Genomic DNA, 17,071 nt, shown 5'->3' with positions numbered 1-17,071 from the left:
GTTGCCTTATAGGAATGGGATCGTCTTAAGTGATATTATTAAGTGGTCATGTTGATTATAACGATAACCTGTATATTACGGACGGTCAAGTGTTGTAGTTGACCTTATTTATTTATTGTGTGTGTGTGTGTGTGTGTAAGAGAGAGAGAGAGAGAGAGAGAGAGATAACAAACGCACACACATACACACTAAAAAATAATCTTCAAATCTTGTAACCTTGAACCAGCAACTTCCATTTTCCTCCACCACAAGCGCTGGGTCTCGCCCCTCCACACTACCACGGCAGCAACACCTCATCAGGACAACGCTAACTTAACCTAACCCCTCGGAAGCATTTGAGTGTTTAATCAATATTCAACATGTGAAATAAGCTAGGGTGGCTGATTTTCATGTGAATTGATTACAGTACCCTCAATCACCTTATTCAGAGACAAGGTCATATAATAATCTTAGGTCATCCCAATGAGTCTTATCTCCCTAGCTGAGGTTCGCCTCCTGTAGACAGGGTATAGAAATAGCTCTTACCAGGACTGACTCGCTCTCTCGCCCTTACACAACACCGACTGCAACAGACAGGGTGGAACAAGGTCCCGTGTTCCCACTTCAACTTTTTATAACAATTCTTTGATTAGATTAAAACAAAAAAGTACAGTGAAAATTGAGATATTTGAACAAGTTAATAATAATGATAGGAAACATAATAATGATAATAATAATGATAATAATAATGATAATAATAAAGCTTTATAAGAGAAAAGCAAAATATGGCAACACTACCACAGTTACAACACAACACAGACCTGGTAACACAAGCAGTAAGAACTTGGAACTTCTTCTTAAATAAACAATAACAACAATGGAAAACAATGTTGGCAATTCAACAACACTAGAAACTTATTCCCACGAACACTATACACATGATTCAGAACAAAAACCACCAGAATGACAAAACAAGGAAAATCAATACACCACAACAAAAGACAACGAAATAACAATGACAAATTACTGCAACACAATTCTGCAACACAACACAAAACAGTACTACCGACAATCCAATGCTCGTATATAAAAATAAAGAAATACAATTCAGTATGACAACAACAATGACGACAAGCAACTCCTGGTAGCGTACTGTCGACCAGCGCCCGTTAACACCACCATCCTTTCACAGCCAATTTTCACCCTTACGTGGATTAAATGTGATTATCTGATGCAGCACCATGTATTGCAGCCATCAACACACACACACACACACACCAGTTTTTACATCCGCCATAAGCATAATAGGATTGGTCGCTGTCTCTTCCCACTCGTACTCAAGAGACGATGACAAGGAAGTAGGTTCCTTGTGCTATACTTAATGGGGAAAAAATGTCTCTCACTCACACTGTATATCGTCGCTTCCTGGGAAAATTAAATCTTGTAGGTTAAGTGTGTATTTGTTGTACACGAAGATGTTCTGTACGTGTTATTCGTATCTTATGTAAATAAAGTAAAAAACTGGTTACCCCGGTTCTATCTCAGTGAAGGACATTAGCACGGTATATCGTGATGACTAGGTCAAGTGGAGAACAAAGGTGAGAGAGAGAGAGAGAGAGAGAGAGAGAGAGAGAGAGAGAGAGAGAGAGAGAGAGATTCTTCCTTCTTAAGCTACAAATGGCTGTGTTACAAGTGTCAGGTCCTGGGATGGCTAAAAGACTGGTCAGTGTCAACTCCGGAAACCATTGATAAATTGTGACTTAAAGGGATGGCAATTTGTTGAAACACTTAATGGTTACATTTTGCCGTATTTGAAGTTCGCCAGTGACGACGATAAACACAATTACCCGAGAACCATCTGTTAGCCGACACACACAGGCTGCACGTCACCCGAGGTCACCAGCACCTCTGTTCAAAATACCCAACCAGAAAAGAAAAACTGCCGTGGTGCAGGTGGAGACAGTCACGTGTGGTCCAGTTAGATCACCAGTCTCTCTGAACCTTTCGCTGTGCTCCACCTCAAATTTGCATATATGACTCTATGTGAAACACATACGACGTGCAGGACCCAGTATTCTTTACTGTAACTCAAAATAACGCCATAGGAGGTTAATAAATAGTTGGTGTCAGGACCCTGGTCGGTGTATTCCAAAACGTGATCAGCCTTTACCGCTTGTTTCGGTCAAAGAAAGGCGACACTTCTCGAAATCGTGAACAATACTTGAGAAAATCTGATATATACATGAGCCTCGACTTATTTTAAACTACATGGGGTGGCAGAAGCGCTCAGCTCCTCCTAACGCTCGACTAGAACTTGGTGTAAGATCTTCAGGTGTTTCAGACATACAATATATAACGTGGTAGTGAGTGTGTGTTCGACGATGCCAAGCACGAGACTGTAATACGGTTATGACCCCGCGTCCCCCACGCCCATGTGACATGCATCTGGCCACCCGGTCTTGCTGGTACATTACGCAGGGTTTATCCTCTCTAGCCTCAAGCACGTCAACAAACACCTAAATCATTTTTGTTGTTGGGAGTATAATATGCAACCAGCCTCAATACCTCACAGGTTTTACAAATTTTTCAAAAACTAAAGCACATTGAACCGCGCGATCTGGTATTTCACGGGAGTTGTTAACCCCGCTCATTTCATGTACGAGTAAGTCACAGAAGCCGGGCGTTATGTTCTAGATATATGGATCGATAAAAATCAAAGTAACAAAGGCGCAGAGGGTAATCCCATCTCCATACAGTCCGTTTCAGCTTTTGTAGAAGCAGGGTTAAACGAGGTCACTTGGCAGCGTGGACGAGGATGGAGACAGCCCGGCAGCGTTCACTCACTCACCTTCATAGCCTAGCACTGACTGACCCGCCTCGCGCGGAGTTGCTCCACACAACCCTCCAACGCCCCTCACAGCACCGCGGAAAGTTCCTCTTGCCGGAAATGAACAGCCAGCGCGAACTTTTAGAAGTTTTTGATGCAGCAGCAGCAGAAGCGGCAACAGATACAATAACAGCAGTAACAGCAGCAGTAGTAGTAGTAGTAACAATAACAGCAGTAACAGCAGCAGTAGTAGTAGTAGTAACAATAGAAGAAACAGATCCAGCTGTAGGGAAAATACTAGGAAATCCACGAAGAACGAGTGGAAAAAACAGACTGACAATAACAAGTCATCCTGGACACGAGACCTCATACCTGCTACCCACCTGAAGTACTGGAACGATCACTTGCCAGGGCAAATGAACGAAATCAAATATAAGATACGAATTTCCAAGTAATATTACATTGTGGGTGTAGGGAAGCAGCTGGAAATGGCTTGCGTGCGTGTATAAGCATGGTTGTGCGAGTGTGTGTATTATGCACTCTCAAATAACTCAAAGATATACAGCGAAAGAACAGATGCCCTGGGTGGGAAGTGTAGCTATAACCACCTGGCTAGCCACCAACTTACCACCCTCACATGCGACCTGTAGTTTAGATCAATACTCGTCCTTCTTCGTCTCCCAAGTGCAAGAGGTTGAAAAGGTGTAGGTGTTTGGTGTTATTTATCAAGAACACTTCGTTAGTTATATAAGACAATACGATAGTTCAGGGGTTGTGTTGCCAGAGTCTTAGGTTATGTAGACTATGTCTCCTTGCTGAAATAAAACTCCCAAGACTACTAGCTTCTCGATTACGATGACAGGACTTGTCTGATGTAAATGTATGAAGCCTTAATGATTCTTTGTGGTAAAAGTGGACAGGGACAGAAACGAGCGGACGGACGGATGTTAAGACAGATGGATACAGCAGTAATTAAAATGCAATAAGGTGTTGTTGTGTTTAATACTTAATGGCCTTGAGATCAATATACATAATAGGTGACCATAGACGTGATAGTTCCGGCCCTGGCCTCTTTAGCCCCGACGATCTCATAAGGATCTTCCATGAAGGAGAAGCCGACAATACTGAGGTTCTTTAAGGTTAGGTTAGGTTAGGTTACACAGTACCTTGTATATCACAGTACCTTGTATAACACAGTAGTACCTTGTATAACACAATAGTAACTTGTATAACACAGTAGTACCTTGTATATCACAGTACCTTGTATATCACAGTACCTTGTATAACACAGTAGTACCTTGTATAACACAATAGTAACTTGTATAACACAGTAGTAACTTGTATATCACAGTACCTTGTATATCACAGTACCTTGTATATCACAGTACCTTGTATAACACAGTAGTACCTTGTATAACACAGTAGTAACTTGTATATCACAGTACCTTGTATATCACAGTACCTTGTATATCACAGTACCTTGTATAACACAGTAGTAACTTGTATATCACAGTACCTTGTATATCACAGTACCTTGTATATCACAGTACCTTGTATATCACAGTACCTTGTATAACACAGTAGTACCTTGTATAACACAGTAGTAATATATCACAGTACCTTGTATATCACAGTACCTTGTATATCACAGTACCTTGTATATCACAGTAGTACCTTGTATATCACAGTAACACCTTGTATATCACAGTACCTTGTATATCACAGTACCTTGTATATCACAGTACCTTGTATATCACAGTACCTATGTATACCTTGTATATCACAGTACCTTGTATATCACAGTACCTTGTATATCACAGTACCTTGTATATCACAGTACCTTGTATATCACAGTACCTTAGTATAACACAGTATATCACCTTGTATAACACAGTAGTAACTTGTATATCACAGTACCTTGTATATCACAGTACCTTGTATATCACAGTATATCACAGTAACACCTTGTATAACACAGTAGTAACTTGTATATCACAGTACCTTGTATATCACAGTACCTTGTATATCACAGTACCTTCACAGTATATCACAGTACCTTGTATAACACAGTACTTGTATATCACAGTACCTTGTATATCACAGTACCATCACAGTACCTTGTATATCACAGTACCTTGTATATCACAGTACCTATGTATAACACAGTAGTACCTTGTATAACACAGTAGTAACTTGTATATCACAGTACCTTGTATATCACAGTACCTTGTATAACACAGTAGTTGTTGTATAACACAGTAGTAACTTGTATATCACAGTACCTTGTATATCACAGTACCTTGTATATCACAGTACCTTGTATAACACAGTAGTACCTTGCATAACACAGTAGTAACTTGTATATCACAGTACCTTGTATATCACAGTACCTTGTATATCACAGTACCTTGTATATCACAGTACCTTGTATAACACAGTACCTTGCATAACACAGTAGTAACTTGTATATCACAGTACCTTGTATATCACAGTACCTTGTATATCACAGTACCTTGTATAACACAGTAGTACCTTGCATAACACAGTAGTAACTTGTATATCACAGTACCTTGTATATCACAGTACCTTGTATATCACAGTACCTTGTATATCACAGTACCTTGTATAACACAGTACCTTGCATAACACAGTAGTAACTTGTATATCACAGTACCTTGTATATCACAGTACCTTGTATATCACAGTACCTTGTATAACACAGTAGTACCTTGCATAACACAGTAGTAACTTGTATATCACAGTACCTTGTATATCACAGTACCTTGTAAATCACAGTACCTTGTATATCACGTTCGGTGAGGCAACAGCCGGACCCTGGAATACGACCATTGTCATATTTCACCCTTGATCTACGACTATAATTGTGCATTTTAAAACATACTTGAATTCTGTGTTGTGTCAAGTTCAATAAAAATATTTGCATCAATACACAAACATTTAAGAACACCCAAATAATAATGCCACACCGTAATGGTATTTTTCAACAGGTGTACACACACGTGGAATAAGGTGATGTATTGGAACAAGTTGTCTAGGAGGCTGGCGGGACTACCAGCAGATGGGATAGGTGGTCTAGGAGACTAGGGGACTACCAGCAGGTGGGATAGGTGGGCTAGGAGACTAGGGGACTACCAGCAGGTGGGGTAGGTGGTCTAGGAGACTAGGGGGACTACCAGCAGGTGGGATAGGTGGTCTAGGAGACTGGGGGACTACCAGCAGGTGGGATAGGTGGGATAGGAGACTAGGGGACTACCAGCAGGTGGGATAGGTGGTCTAGGAGACTAGGGGACTACCAGCAGGTGGGATAGGTGGTCTAGGAGACTGGGGGGACTACCAGCAGGTGGGATAGGTGGTCTAGGAGACTAGGGACTACCAGCAGGTGGGATAGGTGGTCTAGGAGACTAGGGGACCACCAGCAGGTGGGATAGGTGGTCTAGGAGACTAGGGACTACCAGCAGGTGGGATAGGTGGTCTAGGAGACTAGGGGGACTACCAGCAGGTGGGATAGGTGGCAGAGACTGGGGACTACCAGCAGGTGGGATTGGTGGTAGGAGACTAGGGGGCAGACTGGAGACTAGGGACTACCAGCAGGTGGGATAGGTGGTCTAGGAGACTGGACTACCAGCATAGGTGGTCTAGGAGACTGGGGGACTACCAGCAGGTGGGATAGGTGGTCTAGGAGACTAGGGGACTACCAGCAGGTGGGATAGGTGGTCTAGGAGACTAGGGGACTACCAGCAGGTGGAATAGGTGGTCTAGGAGACTGGGGGGACTACCAGCAGATGGGATAGGTGGTCTAGGAGACTGGGAGGTATTACCAGCATCATCTGCTCAGAGACATCTCGTCAATACAAGGTCACCTCTTCCTCCCCTCCACCCTCTGTTGTGTATTAAGATTCGGTTCCCATAGACGAGTACGTCTCTTTGTTCTCCTTATTAAGGATATAAGGATCAAGTTACGGGCGACTGTTACTACAATCTGATCCCGTTTCGGTCATCGTCTTTCGTGGTGTTCTCTAACTGAAACCAAATAATGCGTTCTCACATCCCAAGTTTACGGGGAAACTAAACTTATAACGTACGAAACTTTGAGAATCCGGACTGTATGTGGTGACAACGACAGCTGTTACTATAGGGATCCTTCACTCCCCCCACAAACCTTACTCAATGTACCCGTTTATCCATTCTTCGCCGTCCTCTTAATCACCCCCACCCCCTCACTCCTTGTGCCCCCCCCCAGCTTGCAACACCTCCCCCTGGACACCACGACGTGGCCTATTTGTACACTCCCCCACGTCGTCACCGCCACAAAACAAGAAGTCCTAACTATATCAAATTGTTCCTTAAACTACAATCAGTCACACATTTATCAGTTCGTCTTTGAGAAGAATGATCTGGAAATTGTGTCATTTTTTCTCAACACAATTTTGTATGGATAGTTTTTTGAGTGGCTGTACTATTGATGATCTGAAATATAAAGTATGTCTGAGGGTTGGCGATCACGGCCCTCCACTCCAAATGCTTTCGGGTTGTCCTTAACTAAAATGCACTGTGGGGAGATTAGTAAGGGCCAAGGTGGAAGCACGTGCGCGCACAGAGAGAGAGAGAGAGAGAGACATTACAACAAATCTGTATCTCTCACTGTTCAGGATACTCTTAGTAGTGTTTCTCACGTAGATATTTCCTCCCCCCCCCCATCTCCCATGAGGGTGTGTTCATGACCTGACAGGTGTATGAGTGTGTGTGTGTGTGTGTGGTGACCTAGTGACAGAACACTTGTGAATATCAACTCTCTGACTAACGGTGTATCAGGCCACCTGAGATGATGTTCCTCTCTTTCATATCACTACCGTTTTCCGCAGCGCAGAACCAGCGGTTGTTAGAAGCGCTGGGTGTCCCCCAAACCCTCCGGCAGCGTCACACCTTGAATTCTCACTCAGGTGGTGCGTTCCCAGCAGGAGTTTATTGCCCTGTCACTTCATTAACCATACAGCTACTATAATACCGTAAGCCATTAGGTCATCCTTTGTAGTATTTAACAAATTAGCGCTAATTAGTAAGCTTAAGTGTTGGGCATAATTCCGTTTTCAGGTATCATGCAAAATGCTGGATGGTGGACATCGACCGTAACCACAACTTGTATCTGTGTCATATAAAAAAGCGAAACTTCAACCAATACATTATTCTTAGTGCTTAAGACATCCAAGATGGCTGCCAAATCAACAACAACAGACAAGACCAAAAACAAATACCACAGGAATCATTAAATACCATTATACCTCAACCGCTCTCAAAAGTCTCACTACAATGGATCCAGGAATCTCCGAGGAAATAGTGTAACTTACAGACACACAGACCGTCATAACTACAGCTCACTCTGTATCGCAAAAAAGGACAAATATAATCACTCTCTGCCTAGTCGACGACACTGTGACAAAGAAATATATGTTACTCTTTAAAGAATCACGTCATTCATACGAAGTAGAGGCGAGCGGAAGCGATAGTGATCACGATTTCGTAACTTCCCGTGAACTGATCGACTGGAGGTACAGTCACGCACCTCATTGTATAGCAAGAAACGAAGGAACTGCTGTGAATAACTTAACTTCAACTTCAAAAAATTAACTCACGGTGCAGTTCGCGAGCCAATTTACGTAATAACATACCCATACTTGTTCACGAACACTGAGAATGGAAGAGAAGTTATCAGCATATATAATAAAACAATAACTTAAAAGAAAACAGCACAGCATAACTAGACTTATAAACACTAAAACACGAACAGAAAAAAAATTACAAAGCGTGTGAAGCAAACGGTCTATTGGGTGTGTCGTGTACATTGGGTTAAGCAAGGTCACGGTCGTGTCACGGTTAAGTGTGTAACAGTCAGGTGTTGGGTCTTGAAGGGTCTCTCATAGATGTCTGTATTCTGATGCAGGCAGTCACTCTTAGGTCTCTCTCTCATAGAGGTCACGGTAACATAAGACTCTCAGGTCACACATCCAGGTCACGGTAACATAAGATTCTCTAACACCCAGGTCACGGTAACATAAGACTCTCTACACATCCAGGTCACGGTAACATAAGATTCTCTACACACCCAGGTCACGGTAACATAAGACTCTCTACACATCCAGGTCACGGTAACATAAGAGATCTCTCTACACATACCAGGTCACGGTAACATAAGACTCTCTACACATCCAGGTCACGGTAACATAAGACTCTCTACACATCCAGGTCACGGTAACATAAGACTCTCTACACATCCAGGTCACGGTAACATAAGACTCTTTACACATCCAGGTCACGGTAACATAAGACTCTCTACACATCTAGGTCACGGTAACATAAGACTCTCTACACATCCAGGTCACGGTAACATAAGACTCTTTACACATCCAGGTCACGGTAACATAAGACTCTCTACACATCTAGGTCACGGTAACATAAGACTCTCTACACATCTAGGTCACGGTAACATAAGACTCTCTACACACCCAGGTCACGGTAACATAAGACTCTACACACCCAGGTCACGGTGTATTTCATGACCTTTTATAGTGTAGTTCATCATCATTCAATAAGTAAATCTATAAACATTTAATATATAACCCATCAGCTTCTAATATGTAATGACTGACTCCTTAATATGTATTTACCTGTTGAACTTAATTTGGTAACTCGGATAAGATTTAACACGATAATTCTGAAAGCGTAAATTAGACAATAAATAAATAAATAAAAAAACATAAAAAAAGCGGTGAGAGAAAAACAAAAGACAGAAAAGGCAGAACAATATATTTCCTGGAGGGGACTTGGGTCTAGTGTGGACTTTTAAAGGAAGGAAATACGAACCTAATGGAACAAAGTATTACAAAACAATATATGTCCACTGCCCGTGTCTGCCACTTGGTCACTTTGCACTTAGGTAACAACAAAACAAAAATCATTGAGTAATATTGACTTCTTATTCTCCTTCGCTTTCGGCTGTGTATGTGTGTGTGTGTGTGTGTGTGTGTGTGTGTGTGTGTGTGTGTAAACAAAGATGTTAACATAAACAGATCAGATAATCCAGTAAACAACAAAACAACAGCCACATATCCATCTCATTCCCTGTAAAATTCAGTCTGGGTTTACCACAACTTACAAAAACTGAAAGGTTGTATCGGTCAAATCTGAGGTCTGGATCCGTCCCTGGTTAACACACCTGTTTGTACTCCACACGACCACTGCAGGTATCTGGTCTCTTTAATATAGGTATGATGGCGGTGTTTACTCCTGTACATCCCGTGAAGAACTCCCACATACAGTAGTACTGGCCGTAAGGAAGAAAACTAATTTTTTGCCAACTAATGTTAAGGTTTATCACCTGGAGATCAGACACATCAGCTAATTTGACCTGAAATTTAACCATTCTTACATTAAGCTAGCCTATCATAAATTAAACATACATAAACTTACCTTTCCCCCCCCCCCCACACCCAGGTAGAGTAAGGGTGGTTTATCTTTAGTTGAAATAAGCTGGGATGTCTAATCTCCAGATGATAGTCAAAGATATTGTCTATAAGAAAAATTAGAGGAGTCGATTCACTTGATCATTCACATCACCCGTAATGCGAAAAACACACGGTATAAAATGGTCAATACAGTATGTTAGAAAACTATGTTAAAATAATCTAACCAGTGAAACTACGTAACATAGCAATTACCTGCACATCATATAACTAGTTTTTCCACCTGGTACATGAAGCTATGATAAGGTTTACAGTTTACAGGACAATAATCAAAAGCAAATGGAATACACAACTTGGTTATTGGCTTTCAAAGTATAGAATATTTTTTTTTTACGGTTTTCATTAACTTTAATTACGAAACAACACGAAGAGAAAAACATCACCTCACGTGTCCTACCAGGTGCAGACTCCTTTAAAAGCTGACGCACGATGGTATGAAGAAATCCAGGAGCAAAATATAGGATAAAAAAGAAGTAATTAACAAGTTTCGGAGAAGAGTCGAGGCGGTGCAAGAAACAGAATAAAAATTTTTGACATGATGCAGTAATGATGTGTTGTAATGATAATGAGCAAATGTTGGAGATATTTAAGAGATAAAATTGTATGAAATATTAAGAGAAGTATTGAAGGAACTATGTGCTAGTAATGTTATATCATAAATTGTGTAGGGGTGGTGGAGATGTGTTGGTGAAGTTCTCAAGTACTGTTGGAGAAAAGGTATGCCGAAATTCATATCAGGGTGTATGTTGGAGAGACTGGTTTTGGAGAATGAAGTGGTGGAGAATGTTGAGGTCTTGGGGAATATTGATGTCTTGGGGAATGTTGAGGTCTTGGGGAATGTTGAAATACTGGACAAATTTAGCCTCTTCAATACGATGCCTTTATCCTGAGTACTATGAATGTGTGTGTGTGTGTGTGTGTTTGTAAATAAAACATCATTCTCCCACATAATAAAAACAGTTCTTCACAGTCATTTTAAACAGAAAGTAATGTATATCATCGTCCTGCCTTCATGCACACAAACAAAGCTGACTCTTACATATTCATAACTTGTACTGGCTTAAGCGATGACCCCTTATCCGGGAGGCTATGACCCATGGTCCAGGACACAGCTTCCTAGGGTCTTAATTACATCTCCTGACGGTGATACATATATTAGTACAATTTTTTCCTATAATATTTCCATTTGATTACGAATATGCGAGAAAGGGTAAATGATAGAGGTACTTGTCTTCATATTACCATTACAAGAACATAAATTAATTTCTCATTTTCTACACTTCCTTCGACCATCTATCACCTTAAGAGGGAGGGAAAGGGGGAGTGGCGAGGAGGGAAAAAGGGAGACAGAGGCGGGAGAGGGAGGCGAAGGAGGGAAAGGGGGAAAGAGGCGGGGAAGGAAGAGGGAAGGTGAAGATTTTAGATGGGAAAATAGACGCCCCCGGGAAAGTAGTCATTTTATATAAGCCTGTGGGTAAAATTTGGAGCCACACCTCATGACAAAGCGTGGAAGAGGCTCTCACCTCGGCCTACCGGTAGCCCGCAGTGTAGGGTATGTAAGGCCCTCATGAGTACCCAGTCCTTGACAATAGTTTACCTTCTCAGCTTGATCAATATACAGTATACTTTCCTGGGCTACCTGGTCGTGCATGGTCAGGTCGTGGAGCAAATAGCCACCTAACTTAACTGTCTTAATACAACCTTCCTAATACAACAGGATATTACGACCTGGAGAAAACCCAAGGCGATGTGTTTTTGTCCACTTTGCAATACTCGTGACGGGATTCAGTCCAGGGTTAAATGTCTTACGGGATTGTCTCTTGTAGTCAATATCCTGCACCGTGTAGTTATACTCCTTATAGTAGAAGACATCGCCCTCGACAAAGACGTCAGCAGCACCAGGCATAAGTGACCCCTTGGGGCCACTATGGTATAACGTTATGACGTCAATCCGATCTGAGAAACATTTGATGAAACATTTACGACTTTCTAGATATTTACACTGGATGATATTAATACTCAATACTTTTCCAATATCATGTCCATAAGAAAACAAGCGGTTCTGATTTACAAACATGATAATTATATCACTATCAATGTTTTGTGTTAACATGATAACTGTACCTCAACCTGAGGAAGATAAAACGCATCTAGTGGAAAGAGAATCTTGATGCAATTCTGAGGTCAAGTTGATCACCAACTGCGTCGTTGCTAAAAGTCAGCCACTAGGAAACATTTTTCACACATCAAGCACGCGAGAAAACTCACTTCTACGTTTTGGAGAATCTGACCTCCGATGTTAAAGATAAAAAAAGTTAAAACACGTTTTAACGCTTACGGGGGAGACGTGGGGAATCCCTAAGAGAGCGACTCCCAGGTTGGGCTGTGGAATATTCCTACCTGCAGGCGGAGCTACTGAGCCACCTGCTGCCTGTAGCGGGAAGCCCGTATACTGTACTTGCGTGCATGCGTTCTCTTGTGAGCTGCCCAAATGAAAGGCAAATTACCCGAAGGACGGCAGTCATCAAGTTAATGCTCGTACAATACTATTAACCTTCGCCCTCCCTCGGCCACATGAAAATCCGGCCTTACCCGGACAATATGGGTATGGGCCTGATTCCATTATGTATACAGTCTACTCTGCAGACAAATTACTAATCAATTATAAATGTGAAAATTACCAATTAAATCATTTAAAAATTTAAAGTTTAAAGGCGACTCATAAGTATACAGTATAATTATGGAGCACTTATACTTACTAGAGTGTGTCAGTAGCGGGATTCAGACTCTGGTGAAGTCGTGACTGGTAGGTCACCTAATACTTTTTTTTTTTTTTTTTTTTAATAAACGTGGCCTCCAGCCTCCCCCAATACTGGTACACAGATAACAAGCGGACCCTCCAGGTATTATACCAGTAGCCAGTAATGTGTCACATTTTCCATTTTAAATAAATTAGGAATAGAAAAATGTAATCCTGATAATAATGATAATTACCATTACATTTTCAGTGCAGTCGATTAAGATTGCAACGCTTAGGTTGATTTCTGATTACCTCCCATGTTGTCTGCCTTGGGTGGGAAGGTCGGGAAATTGACCCCAAACAGTAAGTGACCAGTTACTACAGTGGCAGCCAATCAATGCAATATTTTCACTCAGTTGAGATGAATTTGTTTTAATTTTGATAACAAGTAAAAAGTTTGGGGAAGGTTGTTAGAGGTTGTTAGTGAGTGATGCAGTTTTTGTGTAGAGAGAGAGAGAGAGAGAGAGAGAGAGAGAGTGTACCATTATTAAGCACGTACACTCAACCAGACTACTAAGCCAGCCACAAGCACTATCTGACGGGGATCACCTCGTTAGGTCAATTCAGTAGTGTGAGGAAGACCACCACGTTCATAAGTATACAGGTGTAGCCGCCACACTGCTACCACAATACACTCACGCATCATATGACGTCAGCTGATGACGTCAACACCATCTTTAATTTATTCTACTTTTATTGTATGAAAGTATAAGTTACACAGCCATTCTTATGGATTATGTATACACGAGTTTATTTCGCAAGAACCTAATACAATATGAATCCTCACTGTTGAAGCTGAAGGTACTGACGTTAATTTGGGTTTCTAAAAGCGTTGAAACATCACCTGAAGATTAAGCACCCGATTTATTTCACCTGAATATGAAAACTGTACACACGGTCCACCTGGTCTACAAACAGTAAGCGTGGTAATCTTTATTTATAAATGATCCATCTCAATCTTTTCACTCATTGGCATAAACTACATCTCTAAAGTCTATTTTGTCTTATATGTATCATTAAATTGTAACAAAAGTGAAGTAGACTTTAAATAATCGTCTGGACATCACCACAACCTGATCATTGTCCCTCTACTCCATACATATTTTTGTTCAGGACTATAGGTTAATACACACTAGACACTCACCATGCAGGACTGTGTGTGTGTGTGTGTGTGTGTGTGTGTGTGTGTGTGTGTGTGTGTGTGTGTGTGTGTAATAATAATAATAATAGTAATAATAATAATAATAATCAACGGTTTATTGAAAGAGTTTGGCAGCTAGAAGGCTGAAAATATACAGTTACATAATTGGGGAATGGGTTTCGAATTACAAATAATATACAAATAAAGTGATATAAATAAGATATATAATAACTAGATGGGGAAAAGCTCAAACTACAGGGCATTTCAACATAGTCATAGTGCAAGAAGTAGTATTTACTGGGAGTGAATACACTGGTTTATTACAAGTTATTGATAATTTTTACAATGGTTGGGACTGGGCTGTTCTTATAGCGATCAGTTCGTGCACGTATGGGCTGGATGCGGTTGTGGTGTCGAACAGCAATTCTCGGGCTGTGCGTGTGTGTGTGTGTGTGTGTGTGTGTGTGCGTGTGACGGGTCAGCAGCTGCCACTTGTTATATGTTCATAAATCTTCTAACATCAAACAGCTTTGTATGTAGTATTTTTAATCACTATTAAAATTTCCATCTATGTATGTATGTATGTATGTATGTGTGCCATTGTATATATGTATATTTATTTATCTCTCTTACCATCTCTTTCCGTACACACACACAAAATATACATTTATACACAGACATACATACATTACCGCAGGGGCAGATGAAGGAGCAACGAACTAGTTATACCAAAGAGAACCGGTATACCCCTAGTGTATTCTGAACAGTTGAGGCCAAGCACATGCATGCTAAGTGAGCCTCGGTGCACTCCATTATTATTTAACTCATTAGGAATACGTTTGCATAACACAGATCCCCACCAGTAGGCATGGGCGGCAAGGTAACAGTGACTGAATTTACAGACAATTTATGTAAGTTATCGGAAAGCTAAAAAAAATATATATATATATGAAATTGCAATATTACTTAAATTTGCAAAATGATGTTGGATATGACGCTAATAGATAGATGATGGTGTAATCTGAATAATGGCTACCAAATGGATGCTATGACCTGGACTTTAATGTCTGTCCAGTAATGCATAATCTAAGGATTGGGTAATGTTTTAGTCAATTAGCTTATGATCTACAGTATACTATTACCAAAAGTCGCGTTGCACTGTGGGAGGTCAAACACTAAATGTATTCCTGTCATATTTTGTCAGGTCCATATTAAACTCTCCCGCCAAGACAACAGCCGTATACCAGCACCGGATACCTGGTGTAAGTATAGGTATATGCATAGGTATAGGTTAGGTTAGGTTAAGTTAAGGAACACATATATCCTTGAATGTAATAACTGACACCTGTGTTAATCCGCCTGTTTCTAGTATTAAGAAGTGTGGAAAACTATGATGGCTGCCAGAACTAGATAGGTAGATCGATAGATAGAAGCTTATCTCTTAAAATCACCATACTAGTTCACAGTGGTTTAGCATACACACAATGGAAAATAAAAAGTATGAATTCACACGTGTATTATCCACGACAATCAGGACTTGGGAGTGATGGATATACACGACAATCCAATAATCCCAATCCATGTGTATTATTCTATAGTGGAAGCTGGATATGCGGTTCGTATTGCCTATAAGGTCAGTCCAATCAGTTCTGGTATAGCCGTGTTCATCGTCAAAGAGGAGTAGCAATTTACTGTTATTTTTACCTCACATCCGGCGTCGTTTGTTAATATAAAAAAATCTGAAGGTTAACTCTACTCCCTATCATTATATCACCAGACCAAATCTCCGTTTGTCTCACCCAAGCACACGTGAGCAGGAAGTACAGGGAGGGAGGGAGGGAGGAAGGGGAGAGAAAGGAAGGGAGAAGTAAAGAAGGAAGGGAGGAAGGAAGGAAAAAAGGAAGGGAGAGAAAGAGAAAAAAACATAGACATGGGCAGTACACATCAATAATAGTGAGGACCTTATGAAAACTCCTTCCCCAGCCTGAAACAGTCATAGGCTAAGACAAGTCAACCGCAGTACCAGTAGAGCAAACTTAACCAAACACACAGTCAAGATAGTTACTCTCTGAGAGTGTGTGTGTGTGTGTGTGTGTGTGTGTGTGTGTGTGTGTGTGTGTGTGTGTGTGTGTGTGTGTGTGTGTGTGTGTGTCAATATCAGCCCCATTCAATGACAAATGGGACAACTTCTACGGCAGAAGGGACCCTTATGCTAGGGATGGGGTGCATCTGTCTAGGGATGGAGTGGCTACCCTGGCTGGGACTCTCGAAAGGGCAGTCCAAATGATGTCGAAGTCTTTAAACTGCTAGGGGAACATGTGAGCATGGGGGTGGAGGAGACTGCAATGGAAGCGGGTAAACAAAGTGAAAGGTTACAGGGAAATAGTGTTAGGAATGACGACAAAACTAAATTAGACAGGGATTTAAAACCTAAACGCGGCAAATTGAATTGAATTGAATTGAAACAGTTTATTTAGCCGGAAAAACACAGATACAGAGTGGATAATAATAACAATATTAACATGGCTGAGCCAGTTGAGAACCAGAGCTCTCTTTGAGGCACCTGATATATACTATACATTTATCTCAAGGAAGTATAATGTAACATTTAGTATCATCTGGAATAGTACAATAGCATGGTAGTAATAAGTACATCTCATAGTGTTACCACGGTTATCACTTCAATATTTATTTATTTATACATACATATACACATACATATACACACACACACACACACACACATATACATATATATATATATATATATATATATATATATATAT

General features: G+C 40.9%; 1 protein-coding gene across 3 annotated transcripts in view; it reads right to left on the bottom strand.

The window, feature by feature from the left end:
- Positions 1 to 2,829, bottom strand: part of LOC121860708 (CD109 antigen-like) — a 126,776-nt gene extending 123,947 nt beyond the window's left edge. For all 3 annotated transcript variants that reach the window (XM_042358009.1, XM_042358010.1, XM_042358011.1), the window contains exon 1: positions 2,734 to 2,829. The gene's annotated coding sequence lies outside the window, so the exon portion shown is untranslated. The remainder of the gene's footprint in view (positions 1 to 2,733) is intronic.
- Between the last annotated feature and the right edge of the window lie 14,242 nt (positions 2,830 to 17,071).

Source organism: Homarus americanus, unplaced genomic scaffold, assembly GCF_018991925.1.
Source record: "Homarus americanus isolate GMGI-L3 unplaced genomic scaffold, GMGI_Hamer_2.0 scaffold23617, whole genome shotgun sequence".
NCBI classification, from domain to species: domain Eukaryota; kingdom Metazoa; phylum Arthropoda; class Malacostraca; order Decapoda; family Nephropidae; genus Homarus; species Homarus americanus.
Note: the sequence above shows the minus strand (reverse complement) of the source record. Positions and strands in the feature narration are given on the sequence as shown.